This window comes from Manacus vitellinus, unplaced genomic scaffold, assembly GCF_001715985.3.
Source record: "Manacus vitellinus isolate BGI_N305 unplaced genomic scaffold, ASM171598v3 scaffold_43_pilon, whole genome shotgun sequence".
NCBI classification, from domain to species: domain Eukaryota; kingdom Metazoa; phylum Chordata; class Aves; order Passeriformes; family Pipridae; genus Manacus; species Manacus vitellinus.
In genome coordinates this window covers 1,953,306-1,960,302 of record NW_021940560.1, presented here as the reverse complement: position 1 = coordinate 1,960,302, position 6,997 = coordinate 1,953,306, and the positions used below count along the sequence as shown (strand labels likewise).

The window sequence follows — 6,997 nt, the reverse complement described above, 5'->3', positions numbered from 1 at the left end:
AACTTCTGAATGTTTAAAGAAATGAGATTTCCAGGTAACTCAAGTTTGCTCATACTAAAAATAAAGTAAAGCTGTGTGGATAATGGATTTTAAAGTAATTAATGGCCAAACTGAGAGAAAGGAGATTCAAATGAAATAAAATATTAATGTTTTTCCTTTAGTGTCTGCCTAAACCATCTCATTATATCCCTGTTGGAATCTGGAGGGCTATTTGGGGTGAGTTAATCTTGCTGTTTAACCTCTTTTCTTTTGGGAGTGGATCAAGTTTGCCATTTTGAAATGAGGCAACAGGGGGGAACCTTCAGCCATTTCTGAACCTGCCAAATGCAGCCTGAGCTCGTAAATCATTTCATTCCTCCCAAAACACTGTTCTCCTGCTAATTTTAAATTAATCTCTGAATTTATGCTCCACAGAGAGGAAGAAACAAGTGGGAAGAACAGACTGGAATTTTTTTTGCTGAGACTTTGGGGATGCAGCTCTGGTGAGTCCTGGGGAAGCACCAGAGACAGCACTGGAGGTCTTGGAGAGGTTTTGCACATTTTCTCCCCCTTCCCCACTCAGACACAACCTTTCTCTTTGCCCAGGTCTGAACTGAGGGAAGCAAACAAAATAGGAACCCAGCAGCACAAAGTCTGCCTCGCTATCTACGTGGTTATGGGGCCATGAGCTGAAATAATCTGATAAAATTCATGTATTTTTCATAAGGTGTTCCTGATATTACTTCTGACCTGGATATTTGCTAATTCTGTGCAGAAAAAAAAGAAAAAACAAACCCAAAGTCGGGGTGATATTTTTCACAGCTCCTTTTTGCTCAGCGAAGGGAATTGAAGAAGACGAAACGCTTGCGATCTGTCACAAATCAATATCGCCCTGGAAAGGCTCTGACACATCCATATTTTTTTTCCCAGGGAGCACGAGAGGATGGAGAACACCAGAAAAAACCACAATATTACAGAGCACAAACACCTTTGTCTGTGATCTGATGGGTTATGACTGATGTACCCCCAGCTGGGAAACAAGCAAAGCACGACCCGCAAACAAAGAATTGAGATCCAAGATGAAACCAGCTCCCCGGTGGCTTCCTTTTATTATAACAAATGATATTCATGTTTTATGAAGTGCACAATAAATCTGTCCTAGAGCTGAAGACTGAGATGAGTTTTATCCTCTGGTTTGAGAATACAGAGTTTTGTTTACTGGAGGTATCTGAGATTTGTAGCCGAATGGTGGTGAGGACTCCTTGCAATGACTCCTATATCCATGTTCCTTCTGGGAACAGCTGGATGCAGAGGGTGGGGGGGTCACAAAAGTGGCAAAAAATAAATTGTGGGTTTTCTAGAACTGTGGTGGCACCATATTAAGTAAAACATAACTCTGACTCGGTCGGTTTGTTGTAGAAAGGGTGTCCCGGGTGGTTTGACACAGTTTGCCTACTTTGAGATCATTTTGTGATTTAATGTCTCGTGCTAAAATCAGCCAAAGTTTTGACAAGAGTTGGGAGGAATCTTTGACAAAATGTTGGTGAAGTTTGACAAGGCTTTGACAAAGAACCAAGGGAAAACAGCGGTTTTGGCTGAGCTCTACTCTGAGTTTTGGTTTTGCAGGCAGAGCAGGGACATACACAGACAAGGACATTTTGGCAAGAGCCAAATCACTGCTCTTTTGGACCCCCTGCAAATCAAAAATGGGAACTGCTGACCACGAGCCACCTCTTTGAATGGATGGAGAGGAGGGAGCAGATGTTGCTGTGCTTGCTGGAGGAAGGCAGTGAAGGAGAGGTGTGGGCAGGTTCTCAAAGGCTCCTCCTTGTCACACAGACTCTGTTTATTATTAATAACAATTAATTTAGGAAGAATAATAATTTAATTAATTCATGAAGAATTTCCTGCCTGTGAGGGTGGGGAGGCCCTGGAATAAGTCACCCAGAGAAGCTGTGGCTGCCCCTGGATCCCTGGAAGTGTCCAAGGTCAGGTTGGATGGGGTCTGGAGCAACCTGGGCCAGTGAAAGGTACCCCTGCCCATGGTAAGGAAGGAGATGAGTTTTAAGGTCCCTTCCAACCCAAATCATTCAGGAATTCTATGATTATATAACATAATGGAAAGGTTTTGAAACTAATGCAAAGTAGAGCTGCCCCATGCCTGCTTTTCACTTGCAATTTTAATTCAGGGCATTCTTGTTCTTATAGAACCGGTTTGGTGTTTCAAAGGAGGGTGAGTTCGGGTGCTTTGGGGGTTTTCAGCATTGCTCACCTGCGTTGTGGCACTCATTTAAATAAAGATGGAATGGAAAACTTGATCCTTGCTGTGAAGGGATCGAAGGAAACGTGGGGGTTGTGTTTAAGTTCCTCTCATTTACATGACACACAGTACTCAGATATAATGGAGTATGAAGAGACCAAGAGAAAATGAAAGTGTGATTTCCTCTGCTGCCACTCTTGGGTTTGTCCTATATAATTTCAAAAAACACAAGACCCCATGAAAACATCCTGCAATTGCCCACGTCTTTGTTCCCTGTCAGAGCCGTCCCCGTTCTTGGCTTTCCCGCAATCTTCCGGCTGTTTAGCCCCGGAATAATGTAATCCAATTTTCTTTGTTGCCATAAAGGCCTTAATTATGGCTTCACGGGATATTGTAATCAGGAGACGTCGGGTTTGCTCACACGTCAAAGCCACGTCTGCCTCCAATCCATCAGTGTCCTTGTGTTGTCGGAGGCACCGGGAGCCGGGGAGGTCGCGCCTCGTCGCTTCACGTGTCGTCGCCACAGATGAATTTATTCAGCCCCAGCTCTCTCCTGCAGCAACATAAACTATCAGCTGGCTTTGAATTTTTGTCTTTATCTCCGTGTTATTGCGGCAGAAACGTGATAATCTCTGGTTTGGGCCAGCGCTGATAACGTTGTTCCTGCTTTGATTTCTCCGTTGACGTTTTGCGGGAAGGGTCGGTCGCTCCTTTCGCTTGACCTTGGGCCGTGGGGTGCTCGGGGACCACCTGGGCTGCTGCAAAGGGTGGGCACAGGAAAGGTCCACCCTGGGCACTCAGAGCTTTGCTGGAGTAACATGAGGGCTCTGTGTCTGAAGCAAAAAAAAAAAATATGAAAATAAAGTGTTTGGAGAGCGCTGTTATCTTGCACCGGCCAGGGAACGGTTTTAAGGCAAACACGTTTTTATTGCAAAGCTGGTGTTGGCTCATCTCCAGTCCCTGTGTCTCCAAGTCACCTCCCCAGAGGTGATGGGGCTGGAGCCGGGCTTGGCAGGGCTGCCAGGAGGGACCTGCAGCCTCAGGTACCAGGAAAAACAGGAGCTTCTGAGAGCAGGAGGGTTTTCAGCCCCAGAATCACAGAATCATGGAATGGTTTGGGTTGGAAGGGACCTGTAAAGGTCATCTGGTTCCAACCCTCCTCCATGGGCAAGGACACCTTCCACTGGACCAGGTTGCTCCAAGCCCTGTCCAACCTGGCCTTGGACACTTCCAGGGATGGGGCAGGTTCTCTGGGCAAAAATAAATACATATATAAAAGGAAGAGTGACACAATGTGGACTGAAATAATTTCACATGGAGCTGAAATCTTTACCTGTGGGTGAGACAGAAGGTGCTGGAGCAGAAATGATGCTCCTGCACAGGAGAACTTCCCTGGGGCCTCTGGATTTGTTAAAATTCCCAGAGGTGCTGAGCCTGGCTGAAGAAAGGAGGCACCAACACACTGGGAATGTGGTGGCTGGAGATGGGCTCACTCCACCCAAACCTTGCCAGCCAAGCTGTCCTGGGTGTGGGCTGGGGAGCTCTGGCTTTTCTTCAATTAAGCAAATTAAATCGCTTCTGTTAATTGATTATTTCCAAAGTGCTTTGCCCAGCGTGGCTCACAGGGACAAAGAACCTTGATCCTATTTTTCCCATCCAACCTCCACTTGGCCCTGGCTGGCTGAAGGTGGGATTTATCCTCCTCCAAAATACTGCTGTTGGATTTTCCACGAGGGTTTCCAACGCTGCCTAATCCCTCCCCATTTAATATAAAAGCCCGGGATAGATTATAACTATTTCCCAGCTTTAATCGCTAAATATATTGGGAGTGATTTTATTTTCCCAGAAATACCGTTCGAGTGGTGCCGCGGCCGCCCCCGGGGAGCCGGTTTAGGAATGTCCTCTCCAAAGGGAACCCAGCTGGGCGTGAAATGAGCCCTTTTGTCTGTCAGGGCTTCAGGATGCGGGTCGGGATGGGTGGATCGATACGGCCACGCATCTGAAAGAGCCCAGCCCGGCACCTCAGACAGCAGCAAACAAGGTTTAAAAAGCTTCCCGCTGAAGGCAGCCAATGGCAAATAATTATAATTTTAGCAGGAGATTAAATTGCTCCTCTTGCTCCGGTTTTAGTGGTTCAGCTGAAGCCCTGAGCTGGGAATGGTGCCCTTGGATGTCGTTAGTCTTTTCCTAACTTTAAGAGCGACATTAAAGCCACAGCTCCGTGCAAATCCAACCTTTGGAATATTTTTTGGCCAGGCTCTTTCCCTCCAACAACGTTACTCTGAAAGGTGTTACTCCATCCTGGAGCAACATGGGAAAACCAGCCCGTCTTGGTTTGTTAAAATCCTTTTGCCCCCTGTTTCAAATCAATTAATCCACGTTTCTTCAGACTCCCAATTCTTTGTTCTGAGGTGTTGCTGCACATTTAATGTTGGTTTTATTGCAGCTTCTGCTGCTTGCCAGCGTTTATGGCCCAGTGCAGTAAAGGCAAAGGCAGCTGGTGTCTCCAGCAGGGAAAATATGGAATGCTCTTTGCATATATGCAAAGTGTCTCTGCAGGAATTTCGGGGGGGGGGGGCAGGTTGTGGGGATGAAAAGCTCAATGTGAGTAGGGAGAAAGCACCAGGCTGGGACCTGATGTTTCCTCTCTCCATTTTGAAGCCAATCCATAAAAAAACCTGCCATAAATGTTTCCTCTGCAAGGGAAAAAAAAAAAAAAAAAAAAGGGGCTGAATTTTGATGTTTGTGGTGTTTATTTTTCCCTGTACATGACATTTATTTCCCATTTTATTGCCTTGCAGATGTAGAAAGTCACTTTGTGAGGAGGCAGAGCATTCACTCAGCTTTGAACCACGGTCTTTGTGTCTTCCCAAGCGGAGCTGCATGAATTTTCTTAGGCAAATACTCCAAGAAAATGTAAAATCAGGTCTTTCAGTGTTATTTGCACAGCCCTCTCTACTTACACAGGTATTTTTTTTTTTTGAGACTGAAAACCAGCCTGTAAAGTTCACTCCAGCATTTCCCAAGTCCATCATTCTGATATTTGGATTCAAGAGAGCATTTCATTTGCCTCTTTTAATCCTGAAATGCCAGCGAGGGGCTGTGCTGGAACTATTTCATTTTCACGGGGGAAAAAAATGATCGTTTAACACTGACAATGGAGGAGTGAATGAATTTGAAATGGTTTTTTTCCTTCCCAGGAAAGGAGGATCCCAGCCCTTCCCAGAGCTCCATCTGGGGAACATAAATCCCATCAGGTGTTGCCCCCACTCTGCTTTATGGTGGGGGATAATTTAAGCCTTCCCAGGCTGTGAATCTTCCCAGTTAAAGTGCTCTCACCCAGCCTTTCTCTCCCCTTGCTCCTAGTTGGGAATGCTGCATCCCTGCTCCCACTTCAGCTCCCTGGGAGCGCTCTCCAGCTGGATTGATCTGGTGACAGCTCTGTGATACCTCGGGGCATCTTAAAAACATCGGGGGTTATTTTATTTTCCGATTGAATTTCGATTTGGAAGTCGCCAGATGAGGGCTTTGCATTCATTTTATTTTATTTGGGAAAAATTCCCATCAAAATATCCCCTATTTCCTTGGCTTTGTTTCTCCCACAGAATCCCAGGCTTGTTTGCTCTGATCCTCTTTGCTTTAGTGTCGTGACCCTACCCTTTTCTTCCTCCTTCCACACGCTGTGCTTGTCATTTAATCTGAAGGTTATTAAATAAAGTCATTTCTACTCCATGCATTCCCCCCTCAGCTTCCAGAGGTCTCCTCAGGGAGATGGGGATCTATCCAGGGAGAGCACAGCTCTTAAATAACATTTCTAATAATCCTTAAAGAGTGAGATATATGGTAATTGCTGCCTTTAGAGCACTAATGTGTGCTCAGGCTGTGCCATTCCCGGCGTGGTCACAGGCAGAGCTTCCCCATCCACCCACTGCTTTGGGTTGTTTTTACATTTATTCCATGGAATCACAGAATTCCACAACGGTTTGGGTTGGAAGAGATCTAATTTAAGCTCATCACATTCCAACCTCCTGGCAGGGACATCTTCCACTGGACCAGGTTGCTCCAAGCCTTGTCCAACGTGGCCTTGAGCGCTTCCAGGAATTGGGAGTGGGGTTTTTTTTTTTCCTCTTAATTATGGCCTGGGCATGGAAGAAGGAGCCCATGAAAGATTAATGGTGCTATTGATCACTCCAGTGCTGTAACAACTCCTCTTGCAAAGCTGCTGCTGACATCCAAGGGCTGCTGGCATTCCCAGAGATAAAAGCTGGAGCCATCATGTGGATTTGTCAGTGTGACATCGTTCCTCGTGTGTTTTGTTTTTTTTTTCTCCCTTTATATTTTCCCTCACGTTCTGAGTATGTAAAATAAAGCCCTGCCTGCCAAAGGAAGAGGAGAATAATGAGGGTCAGGTGGCAGATTTGTTATTTATGATGAACCCCCTTGTAGTCTTCAAAATAATTTCCAGTGTTATTGGGTAATCAAAGGCAGGAATAAAAAGGGGAAGATCAAATAAATAACGTGGAACTAACGAAGCTCCAGCAAATGTCAGGAAAAAAAAAGGGCTGGGCATGCAAATGCCTCTTCATCCTGCTCCCCAGGGAAAGGTTCAGAGGGACTGAAGGTCATCTCAGACATTGTGGTTTAGGCATGAAGTGATTCTGGAAGAAAGAACCTCCACAGGAATCTTTCTCTTGTTTGCAGGATTTGATCCCCAAGGAAGCCTTAAATCTGAGATGAGCTGGAGCATAAATGGAGTTC

The 6,997-nt window shown here is 45.7% G+C and overlaps 1 long non-coding RNA gene across 1 annotated transcript in view; it reads left to right on the top strand.

The window, feature by feature from the left end:
* LOC108640778 overlaps positions 1-1,041 on the top strand; it is a 2,144-nt gene extending 1,103 nt beyond the window's left edge. The window contains exons 2-3 of the long non-coding RNA XR_001921469.2: positions 415-482; positions 910-1,041. This is a non-coding gene — a long non-coding RNA (uncharacterized LOC108640778). The remainder of the gene's footprint in view (positions 1-414; positions 483-909) is intronic.
* Positions 1,042-6,997: the final 5,956 nt, after the last annotated feature.